This window comes from Anser anser (genome assembly GCF_964211835.1).
Source record: "Anser anser genome assembly, chromosome: 1".
Taxonomy (NCBI): domain Eukaryota; kingdom Metazoa; phylum Chordata; class Aves; order Anseriformes; family Anatidae; genus Anser; species Anser anser.
In genome coordinates this window covers 138,611,540-138,631,755 of record NC_139720.1, presented here as the reverse complement: position 1 = coordinate 138,631,755, position 20,216 = coordinate 138,611,540, and the positions used below count along the sequence as shown (strand labels likewise).

Sequence of the window (20,216 nt, the reverse complement as noted above, 5' to 3'; positions counted from 1 at the left end):
GAAAATACACATTTACATTGGTAAGGCACTAGTGTATATTTTGGAGGGTTTATATTACCCCTCATTGTGGTTAGTGGTTAGTATGACTATCATGTTTTTGCAGTATTACGTATCCGAGAAAATGTAATTTTTTCTATTCCTTTTAAAATCAAATTACAATGTGACATTCAATAAAATATCTTTTGTGCAGCTAATAAAAATGAGATCCCATCTCACTGCTTTGACAAATAAACCACACAAGTCAAAATACTGCCTCTGATACAGTTTATAGCTAAGCTTTCATGTCAGCCTTTCCTATAAAAAAGCCCCATTATTTATTAATAGCCTTCTATGTCTTAAAAGTTTCTTTTTCTTGTGTGGAGAAAAAATCATTTGCCTTTTAATGGGGTGTCAGATTTGTTTTCCAAACCTTCTAAAAGGTTATCGTTGTTACATATGGACAAGTGCTTTTTTCAGAATCAATGTAAACTCTGTTACCAGGGTAATTTACTGCAGTCCCCTGGTAGCTGTACGGAAAACTTAATTTCACCATTTTGCAAAGTGGAGGGGTGGGACTCTTTCCTTGTGGTTAACTATTTGCACATGGAGTGAAAAGAAAATGCATGCTTCTAGCACATACTAAATAACTGATGGGCTCTTACCCTCTGTTTGAGTTCAGGGCACACTGGCAGTCTGGCAGGGTTCATGGCATAGAAGGATGACTGAGCCAATTAGATATACCATAAAACCTTTTGGCAATTAACTCCCAACTAGCCAAAAGATTCAGGCTAATGCTAACAGTGGATAATAAAAACTTGTTAAATTTCCATCTATTACAACCCCCCTGCCCCCCGCCAATATATGAGCCACATTTTTGATGACAGAGAAACCTGTACTGAGGGAAGAATATTATACGAAAGATCCAGAGGTGTCAGATTTGAGTCTGTCTTGCAGTTTGAGTTAAGAAATGACATGAGACACCAGCAAATATCAAATTCAGACTTGTGCATTTAATTAGAGTTTGCAGTAGCAGCTGCAGTACTTTATTTCAAAAAAGGCAATATTAGAAGTGTTTTTCCTCTAATAAACACTACTTAAAAACAAACAAACAAAAACAAAACAGAAATGACTGAGAAATACTTATGATCTGAACAATGTTTTAATATAAAATTAATGTATTTTTATTAGTGATTTCTGATCCCTTTCCTAATTCCCTAGTATAATTGAGGGTGTTGGCTACATCTATAGTCCCCCGTGAAGAGTGTGTTCTACAACAGTCATTGGACCTTCAAATGGAGTGATTTGTGATCTCTATGTCCACATGGGTGGCTGTTCACATGACTGAAGACTTTTCTCCATAACCATGCTGTGCTTAAGAGAAAGCAAGCTGGTTATCACTGTTACTGAACCAGCCTGAGTCATGGAGGACTCTAGACTTTCTGAATTCACAAAGTGCAGGGAAACTTGTGTTCATGCATCATCAGTGGATCCTGGATGAACTTTCCCATGGCATGCTGTGCAGACCCCATCTGAGGAGAGGTTCCTCCTTCCTCCTATACTGTGGTGTTTATGTAACAAACAAAATCATATCTACAAAATCTATCTTTCTCCTGAGAGTTAGGAATGTCATAATACCCACTAGCACACAACACAGGCCAGCACAGGCACTGCAGATGATTCCCACTTTACAATGGGTGCTCCTGCTAACATACAGGCTCTCCATCCCTAAGTATGAGGTCCAGCAGAGCAGACATAGCTGCCCACACTAGTTCCTCAAATACGTCTTCAGCATGGCTGCCAATACAGCCCTAAATTACTAAATCTGCTTGGTGAGTCTCCAAAAATCTCTGCAATGGAGGCTGAGTCACTCTCTTAATATTAGCTTGGAAATGTATAAAACTCAAACCCTAAATTCACTGACTCTTGTGAAAAGATCGACTATTCACAACAAACCAAAGTTTCTAGTCATCAAAATGCAAAGTCAAATCCATGAGACAAGAATCACTGATATTATTTTGAAAGACCAGTAGTTTTTAAACCATTTATGATTTTGAAAGCCCAGCTCATTATTTTTGAAAACTCTGGGCTGGTAATATTCTTCCAGTGTTGCTATGTGTAAATATGAATGGAGAACCACAAAATAGTCTGCTGAAAGTTTTGGAATATCAAATTTTCAGTCTTCATGTGGAAAAGAGTCAGCAGGACTCTGGAAAGCTAAGCCACATGCTGATAAAAGATCCCCAGACTCTCCTGGACAAAGGTTTAGTGGTCAGATCAGCTCCTCTGAGATGAAGGAAACTCTGACATAATGCTTTTCCTTGTTTAGATCAAGAACGTGCTTCCTTCATCAAGATCAGAGACCAAGAGCCTTCACCTCACACATCTGAACTTACTCATCAGTAAACTGTTTTATATCCTGGCAGAAATCTGATGAGAAATTCTAGCCTGAATCTGCGAAGCTTTTCCCGATGAAAGTTTCATTGTAACTAGCATGATAACTCAGAGACTTCTATCTATCAGCCTTCTAATAAGATAAGTAGAGAAAAAAAAATCAAATCTGAGCACCTTAATTAATTGCATGATGGATGCCAGTTTAAGAATGAGATTATGTAGCATCAGTTGCCTGTGATAACAAGGGGCTGAATTCAGTGACCCACTGTGTCATATGGCACGAATTATATGAAGAGTTCTCCTATAAAAAGCTTTCAGAAAGTTGTAATTTTCATATTAAAGGTTTTGTCAGAGTGTCCTGGACTATCTCCAGATGGTTTATGCTGGGAGTGGGATACAACATCCTTGGCACCTGCCTAGCTGTGCTCTCAGTAGAATTACCATCCACTTATATGCTGAGAGAGTCTGAAAAAAACTGCTCATATTGATTTCTCAGCATGCTCAGTCTGCATCTCTTTTCCTTCAGAAAATCCTAAACATAAGGTGAATGTCTGTGTTTAGTGACTTTGGAGCTTTGATTTCCAAGTTTCAGGGCTTTACAGGAACATATTTTGGAAAGGGATAGACCTCTTTGTGGCCTACAGCTTTCTCATCAGGGGAGCGGAGGTGAAGGTGCTGAACTCTTCTCTCTGGTGACAGTGACAGGACCTGAGGGAACTGCATGGAGCTGCCACAGTGGAGGTTCAAGTTGGTTATGAGGAAAAGGTTCTTCACTGGGAGGATGGTCAGGCACTGGGACAGGCTCCCCAGGGCAGCGGTCAAAGCATCCAGCCTGCCAGAATACAAGAAGTGTTTGGACGACACTCTCAGACACATAGTCTGATTTTTAGGTGGTTCTGTGTGGAGCCAGGAGCTGGACTTGATGGTCCTTGTGGGTCCCTTCCAACCTGGGATATTCTGTGATTCTGTGATTTACAAGAATATATTTCAGAAACATTTTTTCTCTTCCATCTGCATACCCATGTATTTGGGAGACATGACTACAGCTTATTTCTTAGTGCCACTGACTGAAGAAGGAAAGGATATTCTGCATCTTATTCATTCAGCTCATCTCTAGTAATTTGAATTTGGGGGACTTTTTCTCCCAGAATAAAACTACATACGACATAATGTAGAGCAGAGGTATTCAATGGAGTTAAAACTAATCAAGGTAGTCTACTTGAATCAGCGTAGATACAGCAGAGCAGAACTTGAGCTAGGTGCATTCACAGTTTGACTTCCCTTGGTCTAGCTCATATAGAGACATCCCAATCATAGAACATCCCAAGTTGGAAGGGACCCACAATGATCATTGAGTCCAACTCCTGGCACCACACAGGTCTACCCAAAAATTCAGACCACATGACTAAGAGCACAGTTCAAATGCTTCTTAAACTCTGACAGGCTTGGTGCCATGACTACATCTCTGGGGAGCCAGTGCTTGACCACCCTCTTGGTGAAGAACCTCTTCCTGATACCCAGCCTGACCCTGCCCTGCCACAGCTTGGCACCATTCCCTCGCGTCCTATCACTGGTCACTGGAGAGAATAGATTGGTGTCTGCCCCTCCACTCCCCCTCGTGAGGAAGCTGTAGACCCTTCACTATCTTTGTAGCCCTAACTGATGTTTCCACCTAGCATTTTATACTGAGCATGCTGTGTGCTGTCAGACAAACTTGTGTCTGTGCAAACAAAGAATTAGGCCTCAGAGGATGAGGATGTACAGCAATCAAGAAGCAGAATTTTGGCATGTGGAGACTGTCCTACCCTGCTTTGATGTATATTGTTGGAGTAGCAAGGTTATGATGCAGCAGGATGAACAAAGCAACCAGACAGAATTGGTACAGCCCATAAATACCCTGAGTATCTACCCTGTGGTAGATATCCAAGGAGTATAATACATTGGTATAAAGTAAAAATAGATCAAATATTGTTTTCACATGCTGTTGTTGCACCATTCAGCTATATTATGTACTTATTCATAATTTTATCCCTAGAATAACTTTATATTTTAATAACTTCACATGAGATCTCTGTTTTTGGATACTGCAAGTATGAGTTTGTCATTGGAGTCTGGACTTACCTCTCCTCCTCCCTGCAACATGAGCTAATATTCATCTGTAGGAAAAATAAATAAATAAAAATTGAAAGCCCTTGAAATTTCACCAGTTTCTCCTCCTCATGGCCAGGTACCACTGAAATAAAACAAACAAACAAACAAGAACAGTAACATTGGACAGGGATACAGAAGTATTAAGTCTTTCTCTACCCCAGAGCTAGCAGAGAGGCAGTCCTGTCACACATGGGAACTGTGAGGGGATGAAATGTGCTTAGACCCTCTGTGAGCCCTGCATGTTGGTTCAGCCTGTTGAGGCTAATGAGGCAAGAGGACATTCTGTGTGCTGAGGAAAAATTTTAAAATACCTTAGCCTCTAATTTGAAATGAATATCTAGTGAATATTAGCATTTATTTATTTTTTTTTTTTACAAAACTGAAAAATTTGGCAAAAAATGTGTAGATCTTAAGAGGGTGGGAAAAGACAAATTCCCAGCTTAAATGGCACTCCCATACTGTTCATTCAGAGCAGATAATTTGTCTGTAATATTGTTGTAAGAATTATTCTAACACAGTGAATCCCCATTTTTCTTTAGAAACTGTTCATCTTTAGAAACTATTTCTGAATTTTTAAATATTACTACTACTACTTTTGTCACACTGTGGCAGTCACACAACATGAAAAATTTTTGCTCAGACTATTAGCATTTGGCAAAGTTACAACATTTGAAAATGAGGTCTTATAATGGGAAGTATTAAATAACCATAACTCATTAACCAGCTCTATCTACTTAAGCTCAAAAATATAGCTGTAAAGGCAGAAAAACTCTCCTCAAATACAGGACCAGATTTCAGTGTGATTCTACTTTTTTTATCAGAGGTTACACTGGGGTAATGAAGTCCTATGAAGGTCAAGTGATCTGCCCAAGGTCAAGGACTGGTAGTCAGTGATCAAGTCGCTATCACAGCCCATGGAAATTCCTGGCTTCGAGAGAAGTACAAGGTAAGTGACACTAAGGTACATCTTCTCTCAGTTTCCATTATGTTTTTAATCTCTCTTCAGTACAGTAATGAATGATAATGAGTTGCAATCTTTTCTCTGGGTTGTTCTTGCCACTGCATCGGTGACACTTATTGTTACAATAATGATATAAGTGGAGAAAAAAATTGTGCTAAGTGATATTATGAATAAGTAAGCCTAAGCAACTTACAAAAAAGAACAACAGTTTCAATAACTTGTAAAAAAGGGCAGTCTTACTCAATGTGTCCATATCATGCAGGTCACTCTCTCCTTCATTTGGAATTGAAAATACTGGGGAAAAAAATGGACATGATTCAGCAATGGGTACTTATGTGAGCAAGAGGAAGGATGGGCAAGGGCTGGTACATAATTGACCTGAAAATATTTTATTATGCAAAATAAGAAATTCAATACTCCCATTATGCATTTGCACTTTGGGACTACTGAGTATTAAACATTTCAGAATCACAGAGAACCAATTTTCAAAAATGTTCAGTGGTCATAATCCAGGTCAGATTTTTCAGAAGAGTTCAGCAATCAGCAAAACATCTTCAAATGAAAATAGACTTTCAACTGGCTCTGCACTGACTAGCTCCCACCAGACACCCTGTGTTTTGTGGAAGCTGTTGGGTGCTGCCTCCTTTGCCAAATGTTTCCTACCAAGTGCGCATTGTCTGAGTAGGAAGTAGGAAAGAGCCTTCAGCTACTCCTCTCTCTTTTCCTTCCCCTCCCTCCTTAGCCCCCATTTCTTTCTCCTCTGATACAACACCTGCATTTCCGACATATTTCAAACTCAAAATGAAGAACATCTCTGAGCTGGGGATGGAAAATGCCATGGCAGAAGAGTATGACATAGGGATAATTTTGGGAAGAGGTGGACTGATGTTTTCTGCAGTTGGCAATGCTGATTCCCCTTGGTGCTAGTCCTGGAGCAAGTCCCATCCGTGTGTGCTCATAACAGTATCAGCAAAATTGGCAGCTGGTGAAAATTCAATAGCAACAGAATCCTTTGTGTATTTTAGCATGAGAATATTCCATATGTTTGATGTTGTACCCTTAATCATCTTATGCAACATTCAAGATTTTGCTTTTCCTTGGTCCATTAAATACTATGTCTTGCTTTTTTGTGTTGCTAGCTGTAAATACATGTACATGTGTATGCACATGAATGTGTATGGCTTACTATAGTCAGTTTATATTATATTCAGTTATTCTTTCTCCCATCCTCAATTATGGTATCTTTTGTCATTATTCCTCTAATACCTTATTTTGGAAATTCAAGTATTGGTTTTCTTTCTATTTAAAATTACTTTCTGATTCTGAAAAAAAGACACAGACAGAAGTCCACTAGTAAGCATGACAAGTCCTGAAGGGGATGATGGTTATAAGTGGTTGGTTAGAAGACCTGGATTTAAATGAAAGAAGTAGCTGAGAATTCCAGTGTCGAGGAGCCTCCGTTCTCTTTGGATCCCCCACTGCTGTATGGTAAGGGACACCTGTTGCTTGTCCAGTCCTCCCTTATGTGCTGTGACTAAATCCCTCCTCTTCCTAAAACACCAAGTAATGAATTTATTATTTTTTTTGCAGCTCTAGCAAACATTTTGCCATGAATCAGGTACAGCTGTTGTATTGGTTCTTTATGTGAACTGCCATTTCTGCTAGATGGGAAGGAAAAAAAATATACTAAAATCATATTTTTTTGTATTTAGCTACTCTGGTTTCCCAGGTCTCATATGACATCAGTCAGAAAGTTTATTATGTGTTTAAAAGAATCATTTATAACAGTATTTTTCTGTTACACTTTGGGTTATGAAAAAGATTAAAAATGTTGTGAGATATTTAACCTCTAATTTGATAAAGTCTGGGTTACAAAGCAGGATATTTCAGTGGCCCACTGAGGTAAATAAAGTTAAAATTTCTAGTTTAAAGCATACTGAAAGCTTTGAAACACCTATGATCTCTCTTTATCCATCCGTGTGTTATAAAGCTTTAGTCATCAAGTGTTATTGCTATCTGGCTGTATGTAGTTATGAAATCCATTAAAAAAGCTCAGATGATGGTTTTGGTGGTTCCTGTCATGTTGGAGAGAGCCCCACCAATGAGGCCATGCTGGAGAATTGTGATCAGCGTGAAGAAAACCATGGTGAGAGTGAAATTTCTGCTCTCCATAGTTGAAATACTCACATCTATACTGCTGTGTGATACCAATCTGTCATGCTGTGTATTTCAAACCTACTAGAAAGGGATCATGATAGCTACTTCTTTCATGAAGGACACTTGCTACTGTTACCGTAATAAGCAGCAATCATAGCTGACTAAATAATCCATTTACTAAACTTGTATTGGTTTTTGTGCATAATCTGCAAGCAGCTTTTGATTTTCTTGAAGATATTTGTTATTCTAAGCAGTGTAATGCTACCAAGAAATACTTCTGGTTCTACAGATCTGTTTTGAGCATTTGATGCATGAAATTGGACCTTTGCTGGTTAATTTATCAGCTACATCACACAATATTGTCTCTGTTTCTATTTGGAATGAGCATAATTCTTCAAATTGCATATCTGCTGGGAATAGAGTGTTTCTGAATTCACAATTTGTATTCTATGAGTATACTGTAGTATTCGCTTAACATTCATTTTCCATGAATGTTTCATGTACCTTGTACTGGCTAATAACATGAAGAGACTTTATGTTTCCCAAACTCTTCTTGCAGTGCATTAGGGGAACTTACAAAGCTGTTTTGACTACAGCCCACTAGCCTGTATGCAAACAGACAGAATTTTTTGGGTCTCCTCCAAATTCTTCTATCTTGAAAGCTCTTCTACTTCCACCACAGTCCTCCATAGCACTGCTGTCAAAATCTGAATTTAAACCAGAATGTCTTCTGAAGGTTAATGCAAAAAGAACCCCCCTAAGCCCCAGAGCAGTGTTTTGTCTGAGTCCAGATTCTTTTCTATTTTGGGAGGCATTGGCCCAGCTAGGGTCAGCTATTAGGAGATTACATGTTCATTCTAGAGAAACATTATGAGAAAAATAAGCCATCAGTTTTTATGAGAAAACTACTTCTAGCCCCTTTCCAGACAGCTGGAGGACTCCTACTGCTTTTCTTCCAACACACTGGGCCTGTTCTCTTTGCTTCTACATGCAAATACTGGGAGCTATAAAATGAGCAAATTCGTCTGTCTGCATTTAAGGTCCATTTCCACATTTTTGTCTGTCTTCCCTCTTCCCCCTCGCAGAAGCTCTTCCTTTCCTGTGGTCACTCTGGTACATCTGGCTTGAGGAGGGCAGTTTCCCTCTCCGATTAACTTTAAGCAGCAACAGCTGCTGGATGTTGAGCTGGCAATGCTGGAAGTGGCCGCCCCTCGCCCTCCCTCCTTATCAGCCCTTGGTATCTGGCCAGTGCCTGAAGGTACAGCACACCTGTGGGGAAAGGGCAGGCTGAACCACCACCCTATGCACACCCCTGGGACCCCAAGCTGTGGCTTTCAACTATATTCTGGGGGAAAGGGGTGGGATGTTCAGGACTACGAATTTTCAGAAACATGGCTTTGATGTGGTTGTCATCAGTCAACTGAGACAGCCCTTCTGGGAAAGTCATCAGAGCCTGCCAGTTTGGCAGATGCACAGAGTCACTGAGGTACCTGTGGAAGAACAGCGCGGGGAGCTGGATAATCATAATGCTCACAACGCTTCCACATTTTAATCATGATATACTTGCCTGTAAAGAGAATTTTAATAGTGCTGCACATTACTCATTTTTAGGGAAGTCTGGCTGCTGCAGAAATCCTAAATCACAGCATTTGCTTCCTGCTTGATGCTAATTTGGGCTGGTTCCAGCCAGCGGAGTTCCTTTTCCATTGTGTCATTTAATTATACATTTACCCATGCTTCTCAGATAGTAAGAGCCTTAATATACAGCCTCTTAATCTAATACTGATCTATTAAAAACTACACTCAGTATTTTAAAGTGTTAGACAACAGATGGAATTGACAGTTTTAATAGGTAGCAACTAACATCATCTCCCAATCTACACCTCTGTATTGGATTTCAAGCAACTGATATCACTGTGGACATGTGCAGATATGGGGCTTGCATTTAAAGTCAGAAATTCAATCAATAGCTTGTCTCTCAACAGAGTTTACTAGATTATATCAGTTAGAAGTGACCATCTGGCCTAATCTTGGGAGTTCTGAGATATCATGTAGATCTTTTTCACTAATGTCATTTTTATTTGGTTAACATTAATAAACTGTACCAAACATTGCAAATCTTGCACTCTGAAGCTGTAACTCAATTTTTGCCTTTTACATGAGACAAGTCAAACATCTGCTTCTCTAGAGGGAACGTGTGAGGGAGTAAGCAAGAAAAAGCTGCAGTTGCTCTGAAGATTTTACTGTCTTTCTGGGTTTTGTGAAATGATGGAAAGTGGCAGTCTTTTATTTTGTAAAAGAAAAGAGTGTTACTAAAAAAGGTATCCAACAACTAATGTGATTATTTGTGTGAATGCAAAATATGGAGAGAAATATGTACATAGCATTCTGGGGGTTAAAGTTTCAGAGTATTCTATGACCGCGATAAAAGAAGAATGTACATTACATATTCATCTACCAGATTTATGCTACAAATAAAGTCTAACTTTTAATCTGGTACAGTCAATATATATCACAAATCTATGATCAGCAATGTAACTCTGTCATAGCCAGAATGTATAAACTCTGAAAGGACTTTTTTAATTTCACAGTCAAGAACATTCTCTCTACTTGAGCTTTTTCAGTCTTTAAAATTTCATTTCAAATTTTGTTTTGTGTATGGCTGACAACAAGCTCTGTTAGAATGTTCTACTCACAAAATGGAAAATTAAAGTCACTGTCCCAGGTCTGACTATAACTTTGTACAAAGAAGTGGTACAACTGCGATTCAGGTATGCAAATTATTGTAATAAGATTTTGATATTGCAAAGTAAAAATAAGGAGTAATTTAGAAAATGATTGGAAGTGATTGGTTCTCCTAAAATTCTGGACATAACTCTTTCTGGATTTTACCAATTTCTGGTCAATTGAAATTTTTAAAAATTTAAGCAGCAAAGGAGTCCATCATGAAAGCACACAGTGGGGAGAGGGAGAAGCAAGACAGATGGTAATTCTAGACAGGAACAATGCAGGAAGAAACTGAAAAAAAAAAAATAAAAATTTGGGATCCTCATTAAAGTAGTGCCTGTCATGGAGGTTCTGTTTCAGGGGGCAGGGACTGAACAAGAAATATATTCCCTTGACCTTGATACCCAGAGCTGTGAAAAGCTCATCATGCCATTTCGGGTCCACCCTATGTGCCCTCATTTCTCCGCCATAAAATGGTGAGACCAGTGGTTGCCTGCCTTTATTTTAAGGCATTAAGTTCTAGCACTGTGTGTTCTCAAGAGCCAAGCTGTGTTACAGCTGCCAAGCGTTTCACTTACAAAATGGAACTAGATAACTTTGACATTAAAAAAAAATAATAATAATCCTGCCTCCCACAAAATAAAATCTGGAATAGAGACAATCCCCTTATGGCCTCAAAATAATAAGAAAGGATTAAATTTTAGTGGTGTTATTTAAAAAATAACTAAATAAATGCAAACCTGGAAGGAAAACAGAACCTGGAAAAACTCTTGCAAAATCAGGAAATAGTATGCCTGACAACTTAAGTACTTTTTTTTGGAAGAAAGAAATTTTGGTAAAGACTGGACTTGAAATATCTTGGATTTTTTTTTTTTTTCAAATAGTATTTTATTTCTATAGTCTATTTTCCTGTTTTATGGTGAAAGATGAAATGGATTTCAGTTCCTAATTTATTTTTTTGTCAGCCCTCCCCCACAGAATTCTTATTGAAAGTATGTAAAAAAGATTGTTTCTTTCAAAATACATCACAGCCAATCCTACCATTTTTCAGCCAGATCCAGCAAGGGAATGGTATTTTGCATAGCAAAGAGAGTCTGCAAATATCTTTCCCCCCCCCCCCTTTTTTTTTTCTTTTTCTTTTTTTTTGTGTGTGTGCGTGTATGTGTGTGTGCTACCTGTGAATACAGCAGAATCCTGAAATTGTTACTGGGGCCAGCTCTGCTCTTGCACAAAGATGAAAATTTTGCAATATTTGTTTACAAGAAAAAACTAAATGCCTTTGCCAGAAGAAACCCCCTGCATTTATCCATTGCTAGTATTTTATTGACTAGTAGCAGAACACAGCTAATGCATTCTTCCATGCTAGCAGGCTATGCACATACAGTACATTTTTAACTTTCTGTTTCTCACTGTAGTTAATAAATCAGAATGCAGATGAGAGATTCATAGTTAATTTTCAGTAGCTAGCACAGCATGTCTCAGCCTATAAAGTCCTGGAAGTCTTGGGCTGTGAATTCCTTGATACTGACAAGCCAAACAGCTTAGAAATTATAATTATAAGTTACAAGTGTCTTAAGGGTTGTTCTTCTGACATAAAACTAATTTCATGTTTTTATTCATAATGTGAAAGAGACGAGAGGATAGGGCCTTATTTAGATTGAGCTCCCAGAGATATCACAGGCTCTGTGTCCTGATTATAATGGGAAGAGATCACTTCATTCCTTGTAGCTAGTTGATTCTATATGTGCTTTTTTTTTTTTTTTTTTTGACAATCAGGCTAATGAAAAGTGGGATGTCTTACACTTTTCATCCCAGCTTCTTTCATAGGCAGACATCTACTGGAACCTGTTGTTTTTTTCCCCTACTGGTAGGCTCTTTGCGAACTGATTCCAGTTTGAAACTTCCTTTTGCATGATGGGGTCCTGATATACATCAGTGAATGCACTCTCACTTCTACCATCTATTTTGGGCAGGCAATTCTCTGAGTAAAGAATTTTGGTGAGACCTGGGAAAGACCTAAGGAGTAAGCAACTTTGGAGGATGAAGACAGTCCTCATCACCTTTCCTTTCCCTGAAAAGAAATTAAATTCTGGAGGTGATGACTGACTACCCAGAACTCCACCCAGGGCTTCAAAGCCTGGGGTGTTGAGGGTGTGCTGGCACCCTGAAGCACACGAGAGTTCTGACACTGAAGCCAATACCAGACATATCTTGGTGCACCTGCTGGGATTGGCAGCAGCTAGGAGGTCCAGGGAGAACCACAGGACAAACACGGGGCCATAACTGATTTGATTCCATGAACCTGCAACTATGTACACATGAACACAGCAAGGAAGACGGAGGGAGTCAGCTCAAGGGGTCAAAGAAAATAGCGAGCGAGAGAGTGGGGTTTCATTTGCTGGCTGAGGTCTATAAAAGCCTTCCCTCCCTGTTTCAGAAATAGGATTTGACTCATTTGCTGATGGGAATTAAAAGTCATTCTGCTGTGGTGGTTGAGTTGTGCTGGCCTCCAATGAGCTGCTGTAGTTTCATTGTCAATTTTGCACAGATATCTGAAGATTTGCATTACTTACAGAGTAAGAAATTCCCACATGGAAGTACAAAGTTGGCACCAGCAAATTCAGGCATTGAACATAATTTTAGCCTGGAAAGGTGAAGCTGCTGATATCCCACTTGGAAAGCTCTATAAAAGCTTTTATAACTGTTAGACACAGCCAGATCTTATTTCAGAGGCATTTGAAGGGGGAGATATCTTACCTAGTTTTAACCATCTAAAATTAGGGTGCTGAGACTAACCAAGTTGTCTAGGCTACCTTTATAGCCCACAGAATTTGAAAGACTCTTTCTGGGAGGTGATTTGTTTCTCCAGTCTTTGTTATCCACCTTTAAATGGGGGTGATTCACCTTTTGGTGGTTTCTTTTCTCTGGTTACAGGCTGAGTCCATACTACATGCTGGACACAAAGCTTCCAGATGTGTAAATAGATGTCACTACAATCTATGGCTGGGATATCTGCCTTTACTTGCAATTGTAATAGCTTAGTCTTCGTCTATGGCCTTGCTGCACTTAACCTCCAATGTATTATTTTGTAATGCCTGAGATGTGGCTTATTGCTTTCCAGTCAAAATATGGGCACAGAAACAGTATTAGTAATCCTGGAAGGCATCATCACCTTCATCAACAGCTGTGGTTTCAAATGTTGCATCTTCTCCTGCTTTTCTTTTTTCCTGTTTGCTAAATGTATGTGTTCTTGCCACTATATCCAAAAGAAAATGATTGTAAATGGATATAATTTTGTTGTGACGTGGTCTTTCTGTAGAAAAGGCATTAAATCTCATATTCTATGATCAGAGATTGGTAAATTAAGTGAAAGTTTTATGTTTTGATCAATTGGGGGGGGTGGGGGTTGGAAGTGGTTTATTACTAAATGGCTTAAACAAATATCTGCTTTTTGAGTACAAGGAAGGAGACTAACACAAATGCCAACATGTTAGCAAAGGGCTGAGAAATAAAGGGTCACAGAAAATATTTTCTTTTCCTCCACTCCTCCTCATATGTAGTTTCACAGGGGTTACAATGCATGAACAGCAAAGACTAAGCTTAATGTACATATTACCTTTCTTCTTCTGTGGGAGATTAGTGGGAAATTTCATTTTTCATAGTTGTCACCTTTCTATAGCCCTAATGTGCCTGAAAATTGGCATCTTTTCTCTGTTTTTCCTGCAAATTTGAATAAGAATTAAAAGAATCTCATCTGAGTTTCTTCATTCATCCAGATTAATTAAAGGGGACCTCTGGCCATGGATTTTTATGACATAAGGTCTACATCCCAGAGAAACAGAGTATTGTACAAAATTATTTACAATATTTACTGCATGTGGTACTGAACCAAGGTATGGGACTGGATGCTATTTCCCATTTCTGTCAGTGGCTTCCTGTGCAGGTTTGAGGTATTTGTTTCACTACTTTGGCTGCAAGTGACTGTGGATTAGACCACATGCTTCCATCCCAAACTCATCTTGCACCTTGTTTTTGAATGCAGACATTTATACAGGTCCGTGCTGGAGCTCAATACAAATCCAGTCAGTGGTCATAACAGAGAAAATGAAACTTGAGCTGCATCATCTCAGGTAATAGATGTGACACTGGGCGGCCTGAGCTCTGCTAGGCCTCATCCTGCACATGTCCTGGAGCTAGCAGAGGACAAGCACAGTGCTGGGCCATGGGCCAGAATGGATTTTGGTTTCAGTTGAACCAGAGCAGTGCAAACATGAAGTTTCACCTCCTGCTAGCATGTCTATATTCATCTATTTGGACAGGAATACTTTGGGGAGCAGGTGCCACTTCTTAGTATCCCTTTTTATAGTGCCAGATTCATAATATCAATAATTAATATTGATAATAATATTTTACTTTTTCACAGCATTCAGAACTGTCCATTATCTTTGGTTGTCTTTTTCTGTGTTGCCTTTCACTTTCTATATTGTTTTTCTGCCAGGGCTCTATTGTACTTGTGAATGTTGCTTGGATTAGATTGTGATGCACATCTTTCTGGGCTGAGGCAGATTGTGGATGATAAATATCAAAGAAAAACAACCTGCTGGAAAATGCGCTACAATCTTTGTGCTTGTAAAGAGAAGGCCCTAAAAGTTTTTGCAAAAGAAAGTATTTCAAGATATTCAGGAGGTAGGCTGGAGCAAGGGAGATGTAATTCAAGGGTAGGGTAGGTTTACAGGGTGAGAGTTGGTTAGTTCATTACATAGACCAAGGGAAGGGAAGGGAAGGGAAGGGAAGGGAAGGGAAGGGAAGGGAAGGGAAGGGAAGGGAAGGGAAGGGAAGGGAAGGGAAGGGAAGGGAAGGGAAGGGAATACATCTAAGCTCCCCTTACAAGCAAAAACCTGCAAAAGTAGAAATAATGTAATGATAGTTCCTGAGTCTGGGGACTTCAGTCTAAAATGATGAGGTTGGAAAAAAATGGGTGAAGGCTGAGAACACAGGTTACTGTAGTGGGTGTGGGGTGTGGTTGGGAAGGAAAAGTTGCACCGAGGGAAATGAGAATAAAAAATCAGAGCAAAGGTCGGGAAGGAGCTGCAAGAAGATGAGAAAGAGAGGGAAACAGAGGACAGGAAGGGAGGGGCTTGACGAGAAACTGGTTCTGAAAAACTGATAATTAAGAAACTTACCAACTAGTTCAGACATCACACAAAATGCCTTTCTTCACCTTTGGGTGAATCACCCTCCCATTTCTCTAGCATGTCCTACAATAGATCCAGAGGTGTGCTTAGTCCTTAGATTATACCCAGCCCAACCTGACTATAACTAAAGTGGAGTTTAACATTTTCCACAATAATATGCCTTACAGCCAAATTTGATATATATGAAGGAAACAATATCACTGTCATCACTACTAATAAATGTTCAAAGTATAGGATTTTTGGTGGGGGTTAAGGAGAAATATTCACTGTATAGGATTAATTGCATGTCTCTCAAACACAGACTGCTGATATATTATGACTTTTTAAAAATATATGACAATAATGTATTGCATACTTTGCAGAAGAAAATTATGTCTTTACCTTGAAAATCTAGTTTCTTTGACATGCTGATGTAATCATTTTAGTGAAGGAAGAGGGCTGCAGAGAGGAAACCTGCAAATATTATAATGTTAGAAATGCTGAACAAAAGGCTGAGGATTTACTTTGCATGCAAATAAGTAATTCATCACAAATCCATAAACCAATTAGTAATGAACTAATGATATTGCTTAACAACTGTATTTTTGATTAACATATAAATAATTTAAGTGGGTATTTCTTTAGTCATGCCAGTTTCTGCTATTATTTACTAGCCTTGTCATGGCTTCTCTTAGATCACATGCCCCTTATAAAACATTTCTCAATCTATTGCAAGGACCAGTTTGTTTTAATGCACTCAGTTAACACCACTAGAGCTATTAACAAGCTTATTAGCATAATCCATTGTGATATATCATTGTTTAAAAGTTCAGCTTCACAACTGAATGGGACTGGGAAATGGCTTTGAAGATTTTATGATACAATAACTATCCATTTGATAAGCAATTAAAAAGATACTCTGAGACACTAAGAGTGAAGACAATGGCAACACAGGGAAAAGAGGAGGGGTTTGAGAGCAGAAGCTGCTGGCTGGTGTGGGAGCCATGCAAGTGAGTTGTGTTTTTTCTGCTCCCTAGTCACAAATTGCACACTGCTGCAGGGCTCTGAGGTGCCAGTAACAAGTTGGGTCTGACTTCATCTTTTTAAGCAAGAAAAGAAAAAAGTGAGTTAAGTCTCAATACCTGCTGCTAGCTCACTCATGATCAATTTCTTGACCTCACAAAAGAACATTTTAATACACAGCTGAACTTCTGATTTTATGCTGCCTTTTTACTTCTCTTAAATTTCAAATTTCTTTTCTTAGCTGTATGCATTATCCTTAGTGAACTTCTGTGAAGAGAAACAGAATAAAGGTTACTGGACACATTATCACATATTATTGTTCAGAACTCACTCTATATAATATAGTTGTATTGTGCTTTTAAAAATGAACCTGCAAAGAAAAGAGTAGCATCTTTATTGTGCAAAAAGTAGCTTTTCAAGAAGGTGTTGCTTTTTCTGATATGCATTAACTCTGATATGCTAATAATTCTGCTCAGCTCAGTCTTGATTCTCCAGAGACTATCTGACCAAAATGTCCATTGTCCATATAATAGAAAATATTCATGATATCGTGCACTCACATAGAATATCTCTACTGGCATACTTCAATATCTCATACACATCAGTTAATTCTTCCTCGTGATGAGGAATGGAATGGAAGGATGATTTCTGAAGGAAGTGTGATCTAGTGGTTTCCACTGAAAATGGAAATTTTGCTTCTAATCTTACTCTCATTATCAGGTTGTGTGGTCATGGTCAAAACTCACCACTTGTCTAAGACTCAGTTTCGCTGCTTTAAAAACTGGTATAAAAATCAGTTTTTCAGAATCATTTGACATTTTTGATGAAGAACGTTTACAATTTAAATGAAAGGTATTGCATTGAATGTGCTGTCTAAGGCACAATAAGTTTTAAATAAGTTATCTTAATCTCAAATCACAGTTGCATCAAGAGGGGAGCTTTATAATTTTAACTGTTTCAAATTTCATACTTTGTTGAATAGTGTTAAGACTTGTATGGCAAGTGAAAATATACCCACATGAGCCATTTCGTGACATAGAGTTCTCCCTACAGACAGATTTTCTGGAGGTAGACACATGAAAAGGAGTCCAGCATCTTTGGGAAAACAAGTTAGAGTGATGCTCCAGCTCATCACAGAGGCATGTGCATATGTCACTATCAGGACAAATCACAGTAACTATCTCATAATAAGGAGGATTGGAATATTTATTGGCATTTACTTCGCACTTGCCTTTCTAGGAGACACTTTTAAAGCTACTTCTACTATTGAAAACCTTCATTTAAGTGAGTGAAAAAGTAGACCAGAATTTACCATTTTTTGGGGGGTAAAAAATATGTCTATAGTTCTGTTGTCTGAGGAACAAGCTCTGTAACAAAGTATTCTTGCTTCTTGCTGTTCATCTGTGGTCATTGAGTATATTTTCTCCTGAAGACAAAATTAATCATGGTGGATGGAATGGTGTTTAGCATTTGCCGTATATGAAGAAAACAGAAGAGAAAAATATCCAACTAGTAATATAATGTATTAGATTCTAGTAAGCTAAGCAGTTAACCCCCAAGCTGTACTACTTTGGAGCACTAAACCTTATATATAACAGTAATGTAGAAATCATACTGTACTAGGTATAGGTGCGGGATAGTATATTTTAAGAAATTTTTCATCTGAGCGGGAATCATGGACCAAGGTCAGCACAGCCATTCTGATCAGTGGATAAATCCATTTGGGGTTTCCCAGGCATCAGGAGAAATGTGGGGTAGCTTTGACCTGGTAGGGTGGCTCCATGTCCCTGCCTCTCCAAGTGGGGGTGGTCAGGGATGCTGAAGGAAAGGGGAATTAGCTGAATCTTCTCCATGCTCTGGTTCTTGACAGCTTCTGGGATTGCTGCTTAAAGTGTCTCAGAGGTTGATGAGGAAGAGTTGGCCTGACACTGCCCCACTTGCACTGCTTGCTGCACAAATTCTACACCACCTGGGAATTAGGAAACCACAGTGGTGGAGTAAAGCCACCTTTGTCTCGCCATCTGAAGGCCTGCATCCTCTGAGGCTCAGTGGAGCCTGAGGACTCAGGCTTATATATCTATTTCTTTGCCAAGAGATTGGGTGATGTATAGGGTGTCACCATTTTAAAGTGGGTTCAAACTCAAAGCTGTGGGTTTCATTTGAGTGCAGTGTGAAGCATCATATACCTCTGGCTAAGGAACTGCAACTCATTTAATAGATAAATTGAGATGACAAAAATGGCACAATTTAAATATTAGTGATCAACAGGAACAGGGGGAGAGAGAGAGAGAAGTAACCCAGCTTCTTTTATTACAGCCATCTTAGCACTTCAACAACAGGTAGCACTATTACATATTCCCTTTCCACTTTAAAGCTCTTGTAATTTCCTTCCTCGTGTCGGGGCGATTTTATTCATTGTTTCCTTGCAGCAGTGATTGATGTTCTGAGCTGCTAATCTCTCTGAGTGATAACTATTTTCATGTAAGTCCATGAGTCTATGACACAGGCTGCTCGGCCAGGGCTACTGCTGACTACTTATTTTGTGCCTCATTTACATTTCAATCTTGGCCTCATGAATGTAAAACCTAGGCTGCAAATTAATAACAGGAAGAATATTAGACTGCTCAAGAGTGGGGGAACAATGCAAATCCACCAGAGCACAAGGCTTTACCATTGTGTTCCAGGAGGGACTCATTTATTGGCCGGCGGTGAATGACATTACAGAGAATGGCATATCCAGAGTGACACAAATTTATTTCTGTCCCCAGCGCTCCAGTATATTTTCATAGAATCAGGGGGCTATTTGTCTAGGGACAATTTAGTTTCCATGAAAAATTTAAATGGTTTCTGTGGAGATAGTGGAGTGAAATTTAATTTGTTTCTCATTTACTACAGCAGGTATGAAAAGGAGAAAAATTGGATGTCTGATGGGCTGAAATTGGTGCTGTCCCTCCCCACTATCCCCAAAAGGCCTGTGGGCCTATATCATAGAGATTGAGCAAGACTACCTCATCCCTCCCCTTAGAGAATGGTAACCTTAAACCAACTTACAGAAAACCTTTGGGGAGGCTGCCAATCACCCTGAAAACAACATTTCCATCGATCCCCTGTCTGTGTGATTTATGGCTTCATTTTACGGTAATTGAGAATTAGTGAGAAGATTAGCAAGGCTCAACACTTCACCTTGATATGCACACTAAGCACCGTAATTTGTCACTAAGGGATGTCGGACACTTTTTTAGTTACACGGGGTTCCCATCTAATTGAATTTGGGGATAACATGGAAATTAATTTGACACAGGAAAATTTTGAATACAGCCGTTTCCTCTATTGTAATGCACAATACCAGGCTGCATTCAGGGGCAGCTATATTGATCCTGATCACTTTCAATTGTGGCCAGCTGAAGGATGGAATACACTAAATCTTATTTAAGCTCATATGAAAGCAGTTCATCTGCAGCAATCTGTGGCAGATAAAGAATATTACCTTTCATTTTGTCTGACTGCATCAAGATGAAGTTTTGAAAATTTACTTCTTGCAGCAAATATACCAAATGTCTAAAGTCAACAGTTACAATTCAATTACAGATCAGCTCTTGTGGGCTGTTTACAGGGTAATTTGCTACTTAGGCAGCAAATGAAAATACTAACTA

General features: G+C 39.0%; 1 long non-coding RNA gene across 1 annotated transcript in view; it reads left to right on the top strand.

Annotated features, from left to right (window-relative positions):
- The first annotated feature begins 5,427 nt into the window (after positions 1-5,427).
- LOC310887172 overlaps positions 5,428-20,216 on the top strand; it is a 45,553-nt gene continuing 30,764 nt past the window's right edge. The window contains exons 1-2 of the long non-coding RNA XR_014575679.1: positions 5,428-5,467; positions 6,816-6,970. This is a non-coding gene — a long non-coding RNA (uncharacterized lncRNA). The remainder of the gene's footprint in view (positions 5,468-6,815; positions 6,971-20,216) is intronic.